Source organism: Sus scrofa, chromosome 8 (assembly GCF_054392235.1).
Source record: "Sus scrofa isolate SSC_HxYL_T2T_F1_AM1 chromosome 8, Sscrofa_HxYL_maternal_Yorkshire_Landrace_v2.0, whole genome shotgun sequence".
Lineage (NCBI taxonomy): Eukaryota > Metazoa > Chordata > Mammalia > Artiodactyla > Suidae > Sus > Sus scrofa.
In genome coordinates, this window is record NC_139390.1 from 15489362 (window position 1) to 15507632 (window position 18271).

Sequence of the window (18271 nt, forward strand, 5' to 3'; positions counted from 1 at the left end):
TATGGGTTCAAGGTAGAAATTAAGTTCAGTTAGGGGAAAATAAAGTTATATTTTGGTCCAGTTCAATACTTAAACTGGTAAACTGAGTTGGCTAGTTAGAAGTTTGGAGAAAAAAGCATATTTGCTCTGATAGAAGAAGGATCTCAGCATCTGATTCATGGAGGAGGTGGCACTTCTTGTGAGAAAGATAAGAAGTATTTTAATACATGTATCTCTGGTCTCATTTTAAGACTCAGAGCCAATGGGGCAAATGCCCTATTGAAAACAGACACATTCATCAAAAAGTCTACAAATAATAAGTGCTGGAAATAGTTTAGAGAAAAAAATAATTGAAAAAGACAATGCATTCCAATGTTTATAGCAGCACTATTTATAATAGCCAAGACATGGAAGCAACCGAAATGTCCATCAACAGAGGAATGAATAAAGAAGAGTTTATATATATATACATACAATAGAATACTAATCAGTCAAAAAAAGAATGAAATAATGCTATTTGCAGCAACATGGATAGACCTACAAATTATCATACTAAGAAAGACAAAGAAAGACAAATAGCAGAGTTCCCATTGTGGCTCAGTGCTAACGAACCCAACAAGGATCCATGAGGATGAAGGTACAATCCCTAGCCTTGGCCAGTGGGTTAAAGATCCAGCATTGCTGTGGCTGTGGTGTAGGCTGGCAGCTACAGCTCTGATTTGACCCCTAGCCTGGGAACCTCCATATGCCACAGATGCAGCCCTAAAAAGTGAAGGAAAAAAAAAAAAGCAAATATCATATGATATCACTTATATGTGGTATATAAAAAAAGAAACAGAAGAACTTATTTATAAAACAGAAGTAGACTTACAGACATAGACTAATTTATGGTTACCAAAGGGGAAAGGGGCGGAGAGGGATAAATTAGGAGGTTGAAATTAACGTACATGCACTTCTGTGTATAAAATAAATAACAAACAAGGACCTACCATATACCACAAGGAACTATCTCAATATTTTTTTTTTCTTTTTAGGGCCACTCCCATGACCTAGGGAAGTTCCCAGGCTAGGGGTTGAATCAGAGCTGTAGCTTCTGGCCTACACCACAGATACAGCTATGCCAGATCTGAGCTGTGTCTGTGACCTACACCGAAGCTCATGGCAACGCTGGATCCTTAACTCACTGAGTGGGACCAGGGATCATACACGTGTCCTCATGGATGTTAGTCGGGTTAGTTACCGCTGAGCCACACAGGGGACTCCTACATCAATATTTTGTAATAAACTATAAGGGAAAAGGATCTGAACAAAAGATACATGTGTGCGTGTTTTGCGTGTCTGTAATGCTCAGTTTGCTATACACCCGAAATGAATATGACATTGTAAATCAACTCTTCTTCAATAAAAAAGAAAATAAGTACATAAGATAAAGATAAAAATACTACGGAAGTCAGGACAATGACGCCCATTCCTTCACTGGTTGTACCAGCTCAGTGGGTAGGAGGCACCTCCTGTCATTTCACACTAACCCACTGACATCGGTTCACTCATAACTTCTTAGATGTGAAGACGAAGTTCTTTGGGATTCCCACAATTATGAAATACGTGTCTGAGAGTTTATAAAAAGATATAACGAAGCACCGAGAGAAATTACTTCTTATTAAGGATGAATTTTTAAAAAGTCTTTTCCTACTACCTCACCTACATTGCTTAAACAAATACCACATCCTTTATTGAATTCACTGTCCCTCTGTATCTCCAAAACTATTTTTAAGAATTTTTTTTTCTTTTTTTTCTATAAGAATGCAGCAGAATTAGTACAAGTAATTAGCAGGTTTGGTTAGAATTTAGAAACTGAGAGGCAAACGAAAATAAGTTGGGGTAAATTAATTAGTAAAAGGTGCTAGAGTAGGGTATGCTCGTTAATTAAGTGTTGTTATTCAATGTCTCAGCACCCACAACCCAACGCTTTGTGTGGCTTAGAAACACAGAAGAGAAAAGGCTGACACCCAAGGGAGCAGAATGGGAAGGTGTTGAGGGGGGTGTGAATTTCTCGGGAGGGGAAGAATAAGCAGCCTTCTCTGGGATCTTTCTAGCCTTCCCAATCCAGCCTTTCCTTTGAGCGAAAGCACCCAGGTGGCCAGTGAAGTGGGAGTTTGTCCTGTTTCCTCCCACACACTTTTCTTGGATTATAATCTGTGTGTAGGAACCTTAGATGCAATATCTAGTTATAAGAGGTTATTTCAGTCTATTTGGACTCTAGACCAATATACTACAGAAGGAGTGGCTTATAAGCCATAGAAATGGATTCCTCATAGTTCTGGAGGCTGGGGATCTGAGATCAGGGTCCCAGAACTGCTGGGTGTGAGGGAAATCTCTCTTCAAAGTTGCAAACTTCCCACCTCTCCCTGTGTCCCCACGGGTATGGAAGGGGACACAGGTCTCTGGGCCTCTTTTATAAAGGCACTAATCCCACTCATGAGCCTTTTGATGGGGATAGAGTAGGATAGTTACACAGGTAGTCGTAGAAGTCCCAATAGGGGACCATAGATAGACAAGGAAACCTAAGGAACTTAGAAAGACTGCTGGAGATTAATAATCACTCAAGAAAGCTATCAGAACAAAGCAGGTTTGCTTAATTACAAAACCATAAATAAAAGCAAGAGATATGCCTCAGGTCATTAAGCCAAAGATAAAATGAGGTCTGCATTCAAGTTCAGCAAGATAATGATCCTTCAGACCAAGGAAGGAGTTTAAGGGAAAGATGACATTACAAAGTAGGAGACCCTTATTATATGGAAACCTGAGATGATTCAAAATATTTTAGCGGATATTACTGCCCTTCTGCTGATTTGAACGAGTGCCATTACAGTCCTTGTTTGACCTTATAGGTCAAATACTCTCTTACTGGATGCAAAGGAGGAGCTAGTCATGTAAGCCTGACATCATGTAAGCCTGAGGAAGAAGGTGATCTTTTACCCCCTTCCCACTTTTCTTGGATTATAAAAATGTAGCCTACCTAATACTCAGGGCGGTGCTTCTTTGCCTGCCTGCTTGTATCTCTCACAAGTGTCCTATCTTAATAAATCTATTTCTTACCTATCACTTTGTCTCCTGCTGAATTCCTTCTGTGCTGAGACACAAAGAACCTGATCCTCAGTAAGTCCAGACACCAAGTGACCAGTTCTGATTAAAAAACTGTGGGTTCAAGTCCTAATCTGGCTTTTGGCTGGGTTCAAGTCAGAGGTGTCTTGGTTTCACTCCGACCTCTTCATCTAATCACCTCCCTAAGACCCTTCCTTCTAACACCATCACCTCGGGCATTAGGTTTTCAACATCGGCATTTTTAGAGCACACAAACATTCAGACCATAGTAGAGGCCAAAGTGCTCACGACAAATCTGGGCCTGTGTATTAGTGTGCCATGGCTGCCATAACAAGTACCACACACTAGGCGGCTTAAGCAATTGAAATTTATTTTTCACAGTTCTAGTGGCCAGACATCTGAGGTGGAGATGTCAGCAGGGTAGTTTTTTCTGAGTCCACTCATCCTGCTTGGTGGATGGCCTGCTTCCTGGGTCCTTCCCATGGTCCTCCCTCTGTGTGTCTCCCAATCTCCTCACCTATGAGGACATCTGTCATATTGGATGAAGGGCCCCCCTAGTAACCTCATTTCACCTTAATTACCTCATTAAGACTTGATTTTTAAATACAGTCACATTCTGAGAAATTAGGGGTTAGGGCTTTAGCGTATGAATTTAGGGGGCACAGAATTTAGCCCATTCAGCCTGCTAGAGAATTTTTGTAGAGAAGGAAAGCATTTAACCCCCACCCTCCAGCAACATTGGCTGGTGATGGCAAGAGAAATGACAACTGCTGATGCTATCACAATCCAGAGTCAACCCCGATGTCTCTTTCCCACAGTTTGCCCTCTGTTCCACTTCTGTCTTGCCTTCTTCCCCAGGAGATGGAATGGAAATGAAGAGATGGAGAAGCATTTGGGTGCTGTCTATACTTAAAAATTGCACTGTAGTGATGTATAATATGTATTAAGTACAAATTTTCTTGATCGGTGGGCAATTTAAATTACCTAAAGACTTGAAATGATCTCAGTTTTTTTTAATGTTATTACTAATGCTGAGTAATCACAAACCCAAGCTTTAATATATAAAAAAAAATCTTATACCTGAAAAGTTAGTATTCCTTTTGACAGTACTTTTCATTTTGAAAGTACTATCTTATAATGAAATCTGCAAAGAAAGAGAACACAGCTTATTAAAACACCACCTTGGAGTTCCTGCTGTGGCACAACAGGAAAGGCAGTGGGTCTCTGCAGAGCTGGGATGCAGGGTCAATCCCCAGCCTGGCCCATATGATCCATTATATGTAATAATCACTTTATACAAAAACATGTCAGTCAACATGAAGAACCTTTTCAAACAATTAAATGCACTAGTTTGGGCATTCCTGCTGTGGTGCAATGCGATTGGTGGTATCTCTGCAGTGCCAGGATACAGGTTTGATCCATTGCCTAGCACGGTAGGTTAAAGTTTCTAGCATTGCTGCAGCTGTGGCCTAGGTCACAACTGTGGCTTGAATTTAACCCCTGGCCCCAGAATTTCACGTGCCATAGGGTGGCCAAAAAAAGAAAAAATTAAATTAAATTAAATTAAATTAAAACCCTACCTCTGGAGTTCCCGTCGTGGCGCAGTGGTTAACGAATCCGACTACGAACCATGAGGTTGCGGGTTCGGTCCCTGCGCTTGCTCAGTGGGTTAACGATCTGGCGTTGCCGTGAGCTGTGGTGTAGGTTGCAGACGCGGCTCAGATCCTGCGTTGCTGTGGCTCTGGCGTAGGCCAGTGGCTACAGCTCCGATCAGACCCCTAGCCTGGGAACCTCCATATGCTGCGGAAGCAAAAAGACAAAAAAAAAAAAAAAAAAAAAAAAAAAACCCTACCTCTAATTCTGGCTGTGTGACCTTTGACAAGTTACTTAACTTCTATAAACTGCATAATCCTCATTATTTAAAATATGATAATGTAAGAGAAGAATTAGGTGAGTAATTGCATGTAAAACAAAAAGGACACTGCCCAACATATAGCCTTTCTCTTCTCTAGGTTAGCTATGCGCGTGGAAATATGATTTAGTCAGACCTTTCCAATATATTTCCATGGAAATAAAAGGGCTCTACAAAAGGACTCCAAAAGCCTGTATTGTAACCCCAACTTGAGGTCTTATTCAGAGTCCCTTTGCTTTTTTGAGCCTTAGACTTTTCAATATTTTATTTTATTTTATTTTTATTTATTTTTTTATTTTTTTATTTTCCCACTGTACAGCAAGGGGGTCAGGTTATCCTTACATGTATACATTACAATTACAGTTTTTCCCCCACCCTTTCTTCTGTTGCAACATGAGTATCTAGACATAGTTCTCAATGCTATTCAGCAGGATCTCCTTGTAAATCTAAGTTGTGTCTGATAAGCCCAAGCTCCCGATCCCTCCCACTCCCTCCCCCTCCCATCAGGCAACCACAAGTCAATATTTTAAATGGAAATGATGGTTGATATAGTCTGAATGTTTGTGCCCTTCCAAAATTCTTATGTTAAAACACAAATGCCCAATGAACTGGTGTTTGGAAGTGGGGCCTTTGGAGGTGCTTAGATCATGAGGGTGGATCCCTCATGAATGGGATTAGTGCCTTTTTTTTTTAAGAAAAGATACTATAGACCTCTCCTTTGTCCCTTCTGCCATGTGAGGACAGTGGGAGAAGTTGGCCATCTATGAAGCAAGAAGAGGATGCTCACCAGACACCAAATTTGTAGGCACCACAACCTGGGATTTCAGCCTCTGGAACTGTGAAAATCGTGTTTTTTGTTTTCTTTTTCTTTATACACCACCCAGTCAGTGGTTTTCTATTATAGTAGCCTGAATGGACTAAGACAAAGGTCAACTTTTGGACTTGACGCAGTCAATCAAGAGCACAATGCATGCAAAATACTGAAATGAAAACAGTCACCCTGCCTTGTACACAGCAGACTCTGGTGATTAGATAGGAACATTTCCTCTGCCAGGAAGAGTTCTCTTTTGGGGAAGAAGCATTAATTCTGACATGTTACAGAGAAATGGTTAGGTTTAATTTACTATATGTTTCTCTTCTAGGAATCACTTCTCAGCAAAACAAAACAAAATTTGTAGTCTAAGGAAAATGGAGTGGTGTATAATTTTTATAAAACTATATTTCCCCCAATTATTCAGGACCATCTGATAATTCTGAGTATGATAAAAATGGAAATGGGCCTGAACTTCATATTTCCTAAGTTACAATTTTCCTAGTCACCTCTTTGCATCTTAAGATAAACCTGGTACTCCAAACAGAATTATGTGGAAGATGAGGAGGCAGAAGGGAAGTTGGGAAGGGAACACAGGTGAAGTGCGTCTATGGCACACTATCTGGGTACTTCTGATTTACGCTGACTTTGGAACATCAGGATGTCAACTGAGGTTGGAACTACCTGCACTGATTCTAGTTTCTACTTCCAAGACTCTAGAGATGGGGCAGTATCTGCAAAAGAATTTTCTTTCTGGGTTATATTAAAACTATGTTGAAGACTCACTGCTTACTTTTGTGTAAAATATATTTTATTTATTAAATTCATATTTATCCAATGCCTGTTATACACTAAGTACTGGTCTAAGAATTTGGAAAATAATTCTGAGCAGATAAAGACAAATATCTCTACCCTCACAAAGGTTATACTTTCAAAATTGTCTTTTTCTAATTGTGTCAAGATTCAACCATGTTTTTTAATGTCATGATAGAGTGTAGCTGTCCTCAAACTTTATGATCTCAAGACCTCTTTACATTCTTTTTTTTTTTAAGGCCCTCTACACATTCTTAAAAATTGTTAAGGAACACAAAGAACTTTAGTTTATATAGGTTTTATCTAGCAAGCAGTATTTACTACATTAAAAATTAAAAGTAGGAGTTCCCATCGTGGCTCAGTGGTTAACAAATCCGACTAGGAACCATGAGGTTGCGGGTTCGATCCCTGCCCTTGCTCAGTGGGCTAAGGATCCGGCGTTGCCGTGAGCTGTGGTGAAGGTCGCAGACGCGGCTCGGATCCCGCGTTGCTGTGGCTCTGGTTTAGGTTGGTGGCTACAGCTTTGATTCGACCCCTAGCCTGGGAACCTCCACATGCCTTGGGAGTGGCCCTGAAAGGACAAAAGACAAAAAAAAAAAATTAAAAGTAAAATTTAAAAAATATTATTTATTAATTTATAAAAACAAAAATACTCAATATGTGCTCCAAATAGCATATTTTATCATAAAGAACTATATTTCCTAAAACAAAGAAATAGGGGGAAGAATGACATTGGTTAGCATTTTTACAAATCTCTTTTCTGTTTGCCTGTATAGAATAGCTGGATTTTCATGTTTGCTTCTTTATGAATACCTAGTAATCTTTGGAAATTTCCCCTATTTTTGAGTATGAGAGAGAAAAAGCAAATAAGGTTTTAATACTGTTTTGAGGAAACTTCTTTTTTTTTTTTACTTTATAGGCCTTTCAGATGATCTCAGGGATCCTTGGCATACAGTTCAGGAACACTGTTTTGAAAACTACTGGCATAGTGGCAAGAGCACACATTTGGAAAACCTGAGTTCTAATCTGTGATCTTCAGAAGTTATTTCACCTCTTTTAACCTCTGCTTCCTTCATCTGAAAACAAGTGGTTTGGATTAAATTACAGTCAGCATCTTTCCTAACTGTGACATTCCTTGTCTGTCCTCTCTAAGTTGATCATTTAATATTTCAATGACATGAATTTTTTCTTCTACTTTTGCTTTCCCTTTCTACCCATCTTTCTGGGCCTGGTGCTAACTAAGCTAGGAAAAAGGAAGGCAGTCTTGGTGACATTCAGAGATGGAAAAAGTTCAGACTCTTGGCAAAATAAAGCCCAAGGCCATTCTATGAAGATGTTCCCTTGACAGTGAGGCTGACTTAGTATTGACAACAGATGTTTGATCCCAGAATGGACTGGCAAAGTCATCTTTTATTTACATATTTATTTTTCCCCTCCCTCATCAGCACGATCTCATCTACAGATTGTCATCCTATTAACACTATTATCCTGGAAAACCTTGATGGCTGACATTAATCATTTAAGCCAAAGTTTTAAGGGTAGAGGGGAGGCTTTGGGATGGTGAAATAAGAAGTGAAGTAGTTTGGAGATACCCAAGGTACTTAAAGGATGGTGACAAGCAGAAGTCCCCAGGGATGTCTGACCCACCTGAAGGCAGTGGGCTCCCAAGTCCCAGATGATGCCCCTGCCCCACCCTTTCCTCTAGAGAAGCTCCCCTTGCCCACTCTTTGATAGATGAAAAAAGCAGTAGTTCTCAAACTTACATGTGCTTCAGAACCTCCAGGAGAACTCATTAAGACAGATTTCTAATCCACTCCCCGCGTTTCTAATTCAATCCATCTGGGGGTGAGGACCAAAAACTGGTGTTTTCAGTAAGTTCCTAGGTGATCCTATGGTTCTCAGATCACACTTTGAAAAGTATTGGAATACCAAAAGTTATAAGTGATTTGAGCTTAAAGAAAATAACAAGGTTTTTGGACTCTGAATATTTCTGCAATCTGGTTCCAAAACAACTATACTTCCCCCCACACCCTTCCCCAACATGGTGGTCTGTTCCATTCGAACCTCTTGTTATTAAAAGTGAAGTAAGAGGGTCACATCACTCCTTATATACTTCAGCCTAGCTCTTCTGAGGGGACATTCCATAGGAGCACATTAATCATAACTTTTATTTAAAAGCTTTCTGTTTTACTCTTTCTTGAGTAGAGGAAAAGGGGTGTTTCCCAGATGGATGGCAGGGGTTACTATACGGCTGATTCCTCAATTTAAACAATTCATTTTCAGTTACTAGGGTTCAGATGTAAAGCAGTGGGAGAGAATATGGGGCTTCACATCATGATTCAGAACTCCTGAGTTTATAAATTCCCTGCAACAGTCTTGAGCAGACAAGACTGTAAATTTCCAGTTTAGGTTAAGCTTCAGTTTTCCATGACTTTTTACCAAGTATAAGCACAACATCAAAGATTCCAATGACTAAAATAAATGTGGTCTATTATGTTATCCAAACAATGATCTTTCTTTGGAAGTCCAGGACTGCAGTTTGAGCACTTTCTGAAGACCATCATGGTCATGGGGGAAGCTCTCAGTGGCCTTATAAGGCCAAAAGATGAGATGCTAATAAATCAGGTAAGCACTTGGTGTTGGGCTAGGTGGTTCCGCATGCAGCATTTCATGTAACCCTGGTGAGTTTCGTTAGGAGAAGCACTACAAAAAAATCCCTACTGAACACACAGAGAAACTGAGATTCTGAGAAATTAGAGAGTTTGTCCTACGAAGCACAGCTCAAATAGGTAGAATGCCTATTTGTATAGCTGACTCCAAAGCCCATGTCCCTTGGGAAATACAAAATTCAACACTGGGTCAATGGATATGTATTGAGCACCAACTTGGTGCAAGAGGAAGAAAAACTTGCAAAAAAAATTTTCCTGTTCTCTTAGTGTTCCCAATTTAGTGAAGAGGAATAAGTATATTTCTGGAAGAGATCAAGTGCACAGTCCCATCTTGCACATGAGAAAATCATGGTGCAGAGAAGCCAAAAGGTCTCTTTATAGACAAAGCAAATAGCAGCAGTATCCTGACATCTTCAAATCAAGAGAAATCTGTAAATGGTTGATTTCTTCCCAAGGGAAACCATCAAGATGGAGAGAAGACTGATAAATAGGCTTTCACATGGGCTGTCTGCCAAGATTAGGCATGGGTATCAAACTCAAAATTCTCACCCTGACCTCAAGAGCACTCCATAGTCAGGCTCAAAGCTGGTCTTTCTGTTCCTGCAAGAGGCAAGATTGTTTCCATCTCTGGGCCTTTTCATGTGTTATTCCCCCTACCTGGAAATATTCTGCATTCAGATATTCACAAGCCCAAGTCGTACCATTCAGTTCTCCACTCAAGAGGATACCCTATAAAAGATCCTTCTTCACACTGATACATGCAAACACTGATTAGTCAACTTGTCCTGAGAATCCAGTCTGAAAATCCCCAGACAGCCATGATTCACTGTATTCCACTGCCAGAGGAAGGATGTTCTTTGGTCGCCACTCGCTTTCCTTATATTACTGGTCTTAATTCCCTACTTTCTCACTATGTTTCTTGAGATCAACTCCCAAACAAGTTACTCGCCTCTAGTTCCTTTTCTCAAGGACTACTTTTGCAAAAATCGAGACATAAAGACAAAGTCATACTTGACCTTGTCACTCATGACTTGTTTGATATTTCATACACTGCATTCCTAAAAATACCTTGTTCTTAACTTGTTAACTTTATCATCCATACTGCCATTTGATCTGAACTTCCACCCCCTCCCCAAAATTCTCCACCCCACCAGAGCCCCAGTGGTGCCTCTTCTGTACCCTGCAGGATCCCCAGAAATTAGAATATTGTCTGGCAGAGAATAGGTACTCAACAAAGTTTGTTGAATAAATGAAATGAATAAATCGAGATGCTAAATATCAGAAACTCTCCAACATGTCAATATAGAGAAATCTTGGCTAGCAGACAATATTCTTCAATTGCTAAATTATTGGCATTCTCCTTTTGCTTTATACCCATTTAGATGCCATCACTCATCCATTTTTGTAGTCTCTCCTTGAGCGATCATTTTTTGCTAAATGGGATGTCTCACATAATCAAAAGTGTATAAAGGTATAGAAAAATCATTCCAGGCTTTGGGGACCAAGAAATTCATTGCCTGCTTCAATCTATATTTATAAGATATATTGAGGACATCCTAAAACAGAAGTCTCTGTTCCTTTGGCTCCCATAACATTTGCCTTGCATAACCATCTATGTTTATTAAAAGAACTCTTGGTCTGTTTCTGTTTAACACTGACCTTCAAGTACTTGATTTAATAAGCTGGGGAATTAAAATAAATCATATTGGCTTGTTCAATCATCTATATTACAAAGAGCTGCAGGGAGAAGCTAGAACAATAAAAACATAGGAAACTACAAACATCTTTCATAGAGATGAAGAGGGCAAGTCCAGGTAAAAGAGCCAGCAGGCTTAGAGATACTCAGAGGGAATGAAGAGAGCAGAAGCCCATGGCTTTCACGATCTTTTCCCCTGATTAAAAAACTTTATCAAAGCAAAAATCACGTTATTAGTGCATATGCAGACAACATTCCAAGATGTGACATAGGAGTTATATTTCTGTTAACAGTTTTTTAGATAAACACCATTAAGAAAAAAAAAAAAAGAGCATTTGTAACAGGTTTTTTCTTTTTTTTTCCTTCTGCTAAGTCATATAGGAGGCTATAGGGATTAAGGATGATGATGTTATTTCCTGAAATGTACTATATATGGATTTTGCCAATCTCTTCTCACACAGTGCCTGAAACAGGACGTGGCTTATTGAGGATATGCTCAATAAATACTGCATTTAAAGATAGAAGGCGTAACTGTTGGAGTTCCCTATATGGCTCAGTGGGTTAAGAACCCAACCAGTATCTATGAGGACATGAGTTCGATCCCTGACCTGGCTCAGTGGGTTGAGGTTCTGGCATTGCTGCAAGCTGTGGTCACAGATGTGGCTCGGATTCTGTAGGTCACAGATGTGGCTCAGATTCTGCAAGCTGTGGCTGTGGTGTCGGCATATGCTGCAGGTGCAGCCCTAAAAAGAAAATAAAAAGAAGCAAAAAGGAAAAAAAAGAAGGCATAACTGTTGGTACTTTTCTGGGAGAAAGGATTCTCAGTAGCAACATACTCAAACTAGTGTAGCCTGTCTTTTGCTTATATTATGCTCATTAAGGGGCAGACTGGGGGTTGGTTTTTACATGTCTTATTGCCTCCACAGAAACAGAGAATATGCTAATTCTTGGTATGTTTTACATTCAGAAGGGAATACCATGTGGTAGGTAAATGATCAAGATTTAGTCAGGAGTCAGTCACTTAAGCTTTAAGCTTCCTTTTCCTGGTATGTCAAATGGGCTGTTGAAGCTAATCACTTCATAGTAATTCACTCATTGGGGGATTAAATAAGGTCGTACTTGTTAAAAGCATACACACAATGCTTCAGGGAGAGTTCCTACTCAATAAAATATTTGTTTCCCTCCATTTTACAAATGAGAAAATGGTTCAGAAGGATCAAAGGACGCTCTCCAGGCTCATACTGCTGGGAGCTGATGAAACTGGGATTTCAGGAAACAGGAACTCAGGTCTCTCTGACCACAAACGCCATGTTCTTTCTCCACACTTCATACCTCTTGTGCAGGAAGTATAATTTAGATATAAACTTCATACATCTTTGCTCTGGCTTCCCTCCCTCACACACATCAAAACCCCCGATTCCCAAGCAGTGAATGGATTGTTGTTGACCTTGGAAATAGCAGTGGACTTACAAAAGTTCTCAATATGGGGGAAATTTCCCCACTTCACAGTATAGAGAGACATAGACCAGGGGTCATTTTAAATGTAAAATATTTAGGGGTAGATTCTCTAGGTTTGCTATTTAAAAATGTGTTTGTTTGGTATAAGTTGACATTCTTGGGACAAATGTGTCAAAAAATGTGAGATAATGTTACCTGTGTTGAAACAGAAATGCTAATTAAACCAGTGTGAATGTAAATGACGTTTTATACATGAATGATTCGGAGACTATGTAAATACCACTCCCCTACCTATTCTCCACACGGTTTGGCTGAATTATATAAGGTACCATTTTTTTCCTGTCAAAACCTTTGACCAAGGAGGAAGCCTTGGATAGCTTGCTCATTGACCTAGGATTTTTTAAATTATTATTTCCTCCTTCCTAACCCATGCACGAATCATCTGAACAACTTGCAGTTTTGTAAATCCACTAAACCTGAGGTTCTCAATCACGACCTGACATTCGAATCATCTAGAAAGATTGTAAAAATTACATATACCCAGGCATTGGCTTCAGAGATTCTTAATTAATTGGTCTGAGATGGACACCAAGCATCATATTTCTAAAAAAATTTCTAGATGATTCTAACGCGTAACTAAGTTTGGGAATTACTGCACAGTTTTTCTGCTTCTGAATCACTGCACAAGCTAAAATTCCTTTCTTTCCCTTTATCATTTGTGTAATTACTAGCCATTCTTCAAAATGCAATTCAGGAGCACCAGTTCTAAGAAGCTTCTCCCCTGGATAATATAGGTCCTCCTCCTTTCATTAAAAAATTGCTCTGTGGTTCATTCTAATGCTTAATAGATTCCATCCTACTGTTAATTCCTTGAAGCAAAGATAGGGAATGGAAGTTGTATTTGTATCCATAGTGCCTAGAATTGTCCATATAGGATCTATCTATACATATGTTAAAGGATGAATGAGTGACTGAGAGAAGGATTATTAGAGTGGAGTTAATAGCTCTAGGTATTTGTTCTGGTTATTCTACTTGAAAATGTGTAGTATAACGGATGGTATATCAACTCTAAGTAGCCTTCAAGCACTACAGTACATAAAGCTGAACATATTCATATGTTATGACCCACCAGTGTCACTCTTATTTGTATATCCAACAGAAATGTGTAGACATGTTCACCAAAATGTGTGTAGTCAATTGTTCACAGCATCACATCTTTAATAGCCACAAATCAGAAGTAACCAAAATGGCCATCAATACTATAAAAATTAAATAGACTAGATAATAGAATAAAGAGATTATGACCTAGAATTCACACACAGAATACCATGCACACATGGAATAACAAAATCCCTACAACCACATGCAACAAAGAGAATGAATGCAATAAAGATCATTCTGAGCAGATTAAGCCAAAATAGAAGTGTACATACTGTACGTTTTACATTTGCATAGAGAACCAAAACAAAAAAGTCATCTCTGCTGTTAGAAATCAGAATAGTGGTTACCATAGAGGGAGGGCACAGTGACTGGGAAGCATAGGGCTGGTTTCTGGGATGCTCCTTATGTTGATCTAGTCAATAGCTACACATTGTGTCCAGTTCGTAAAAACCCATCAAGATGTAAACTTAGGATGTGGATTTTTTATTTTTCCGTCTTTTGTCTTTTTAGGGCCACACCCTCGGCATATGGAGGTTCTCGGGCTAGAGGTCTAATCGGAGCTACAGCTGCCAGCTTATGCCGCAGCCGCAGCAACACCAGATCTGAGCTGCGTCTGCAACCTACACCACAGCTCATGGCAACACTGGATCCTTAACCCACTGAGTGAGGCCAGGGATCAAACCTGCAACCTCATGGTTCCTAGTTGGATTCGTTTCTGCTGCACCAAGATGGGAACTCCAAGATGTGGATTTTTCTGAATATACATTATGCTTTAGTTAAACAGCTAAAAGGTAAGTATAAATGATGTGACATATACTTATATATAAAGTAAATTCAATCCAAAGCTCAGAAACATTTAGTTCATATGTGGAAGAATATAACTTCCAGGTATGGTTTCTCAGATGGTGTCACTGGATTGCATGGTAGTGTTGATTGGCGTTGGTTTCTGATTCTAAAAATGGGAGCATAGGGGAGAGAGACAGAGACAGGAGAGAAAGGGAGAGAGAGAGAGAGAGAGAAAGAGACAGAGACAGAGGAGAAAGAGATGTAAAGGGGAATCTGGGTGAAATGAAGGGCAGAATTTTATGCTGTTCTGGTAGGCTTTCTATGAGTTTGACAATACTTCAAAATAAATCATTTAAAAGGAAAAAAGAGAGGATTTTATTGCACATGCTTTCAGGACTTTTCACACAAAATGTTTATCAAGGTTCATAAAAGGTCAAGGGCAGGAACTTCACCAAGGGTGTCAGGGTAGCTTGTGTCCATCTCCATTGTTCTTGTACCATCTGCTATCAGATGCTTACACATTTGTCAGAATTGCATCTGCCACTTGCTTTTGTAAAATAGCACCCAGTAAACCACCCGAGGCTTCCAATGTTTAGCCCAATCCACATAGAGTTGAATGGAGACCCTGGACTAGGAGAAACCACATACCCTCTTGGAGCCTTTATTTCTCATCTGTAAATAAGGGGCTGCATTAGATGACATTCTTGGTTTTTAACTCTGACCTGGGTAATTATTGAAAGTCTTCTCTTTCTCTCTCAAAGGTGTCTTGCTTTGAAAATTAAAGGATATGGCCTTACTGCTCACTGTTCTCAAGGAATCTTTGAGCTTTAGCTTTCTAGACATCAAGACCTCTGAAGATGTGAGTCTGGACTCCACTGGCCAGCGCAGGTGAAGGACAAAATCATCCTCATGGGTTTGCAGCTGTCCAGCAGATGTGGTTGATAGGATATCAGAACAACGAGGTTTTGAAATGTTAAAATAATAATTTTTTAAGTGATGGGAATTCATTAATTGCCTTACCAGTAATTATAACACTATACTAAGATTTGTCTCTTTGGGTAATGGTTGAAGTGGGGCAGAAGGGACATGTAGTTAAGATAGTCTGTCCATTAACATTTAAGGTAATTATTGATATGTATGTTCTTATTGCCATTTCATTAACTGTTTTGGATTTGTTTTGTTTTTGTTGCTCTTTTTTCTTCCCTCGTCTCTTGTTCTCTCATCTTGTGGTTGATGACTATTTTAGTATTGTATTTGAGTTGATTTTTCTTATTTGTTTGTGTATCAATTGTAGATTTTCAGTTTGCAGTTACCCTGAAGTTTTGATATAGGAGTCTCTCTCTATATATATTTTAAGTTGTTGGTCTCTTAATTGCAAGTGCATCTCCAGTGTCCTGCAATTGTACCCTCCTCACAATTTCTGATTTTGGTAGCATAATTGTGCATGGATGAGTTCGTATCTTTACTGTATATATGCCTTCACTGGTGAGCTTGTCATTTGTGGTATTTTTGTTTCTGGTTGTAGCCTTTTCTTTTCTGCCTAGAGAAGTTCCTTTAGTATTTGTTGTAAATCTGGTTTAGTGTTGCTGAATTCTCTTAGCTTTTGCTTATTGACAAAGCTTTTGATATCTCCTTCAAATCTGAATGAGAGCCTTGCTGGGTAAAGTAATCTTGGTTGGAGGTTTTTTTCCTTTCATCATGTTAAGTATGTCATGCCACTCCCTTCTGGCCTGCAGAGCTTCTGCTGAAAAATCTGCTGATAACCTTATCAGGTTTCCCTTTTATATTATTTATTTCTTTTCACTACCTGCTTTCAAGATTTTCTCTTTGTCTTTAATTTGGGGCAGTTTGATTAATATGTGTCTCAGGGTGTTTCTCCTTGGGTTTATTTTATGTGGTACTCATTTTGCTTCCTGGATTTGAGTGAGTGGTTCCTTTCCCATGTTAAAGAAGTTTTCAGCTATTATTATTATTATTATTACTGCTTTTTAGGGCTACACCCTTGGCATCTGGAGGTTCCCAGGCCTGGGGTCTAATCGGAGCTACAGCTTCCAGCCTACACCATAGCCACAGCAACATGGGATCTGAGCCACATCTGAACCACATCTGCAACCTACACTACAGCTCATGGCAATGCCAGATCCTAACCCACTGAATGAGGACAGAGATCGAAGCCACAACCTCATGTTTCATAGTCGGATTTGTTTCCCCTGCACCATGATGGGAACTCCTCAGCTAATATTTTAAAGTTTGTTTGGAAGCACAAAAGACCCAGAATATCCAAAGTCATCCTGAAAAAGAAAAAAGGAGCTGGAGGAATCAGGCTCCCGGACTTCAGACTATACTACAAAACTACTACAGTCATCAAAACCGTATGGTACTGGCACAAAGACAGAAATATAGATCAGTGGAACAGGCTAGAAAGCCCAGAATTAAACCCATGCACCTACAGTCAACTAATCCATGATAAAGGAGGCAAGAATATACAATGGAGAAAAGACAGTCTGTTCAATAAGTGTGCTTGGAAAACTGGACAGCCACATGTTAAATAATGAAATTAGAACACTTCCTAATACCACACACAAAAATAAACTCAAAATGGATTAAAAACCTAGATATAAGACCAGATACTATAAAACTCTTAGAGGAAAACATAGGCCAAACACTCTCCGACATAAATGACAGCAGCATCTTCTCAGATCCACCTCTTAGAGTAATCACAATAAAAACAAAAATAAAGAAATGGCACTTAATTAAACTTAAAAGTTTCTGCACAGCAAAGGAAACCCTAAACAAAATGAAAAGACAACCCATAGAATGGGAGAAAATATTTGCAAATGAATCATTTGACAAGGGATTAATCGCCAAATTTTATAAACACCTCCTACAGCTCAATACCAAAAAAATGAACAACCCCATCAAAAAATGGGCAGAAGATCTAAACAGATAATTCTCCAAAGAAGAAATACGCATGGCCAAAAAACACATGAAAAGATGTTCAACATCACTCATTCACTCATTATTGGAGAAATGAAAATCAAAACCACTATGAGGTAACATTTTACACTGACCAGGATGGCCATCATCAAAAAGTCTACAAAGAATAAGTGCTGGAGAGGGTGTGGAGAAAAAGGAACCCTATTACACTGTTGGTGGGAATGTAAATTGGTGCAACCACTGTGGAAAACAGTATGGAGATGCCTCAGAAAACTAAAAATAGAATTACCATTTGATCCAGTAATCCCACTCCTGGGCATCCCACTCCTGGGCAGAGAAAACCATGACTCAAAAAGACACATGTACTCCAATGTTTATTGCAGCACCATATACAATAGCCAAGACATGGAAACAACATAAATGTCCATCGACAGAGGAGTGGATAAAGAAGATGTGGTACATATACACGATGCAATATTATTCAGCCATTAAAAGGAAAGAAATAATGGCATTTGCAGCAACTTGTATGGACCTAGATATTATCATGCTAAGGGAAGTGAATCAGACAATGAGACACCAACATCAAATGCTATCACTTACATGTGGAATCTAGGAAAGGACACAATGAACTTCTTTGCAGATCAGATACTGACTCACAGACTTTGAAAAACTTATAGTTTCCAAATAAGACATTTTGGGGGTAGGGGGATGCACTGAGGGTTTGGGATGGAAATGCTATAAAATTTGGTTGTGATGATTGTTATACACCTATAATTGTAATAAAATTCATTAAGTAATTTAAAAAAGATGTTCTGATTTAAAATGTCTGTAGATTTTTTTTCCTATTGACAGCAAAATGTGCTAATTTCCTGGCATATGCAACTTTAATACTTAATTTTTTAGGGGGTCTGGGTTTGACAATAATTATCAACTTATTTAGCAAT

The 18271-nt window shown here is 39.1% G+C and overlaps 1 protein-coding gene and 1 long non-coding RNA gene across 6 annotated transcripts in view; both read right to left on the bottom strand.

The window, feature by feature from the left end:
• Positions 1–18271, bottom strand: part of KCNIP4 (potassium voltage-gated channel interacting protein 4) — a 1125192-nt gene that overhangs the window by 342319 nt on the left and 764602 nt on the right. The gene's annotated exons all lie outside the window — the stretch shown is intronic.
• Positions 996–7932, bottom strand: LOC146400338 (uncharacterized). The gene is made up of 3 exons (XR_014812235.1): positions 5512–7932; positions 4937–5248; positions 996–4664 (listed from the first exon to the last, which is right to left on the bottom strand). It is a non-coding gene; the product is annotated as an uncharacterized LOC146400338 (long non-coding RNA).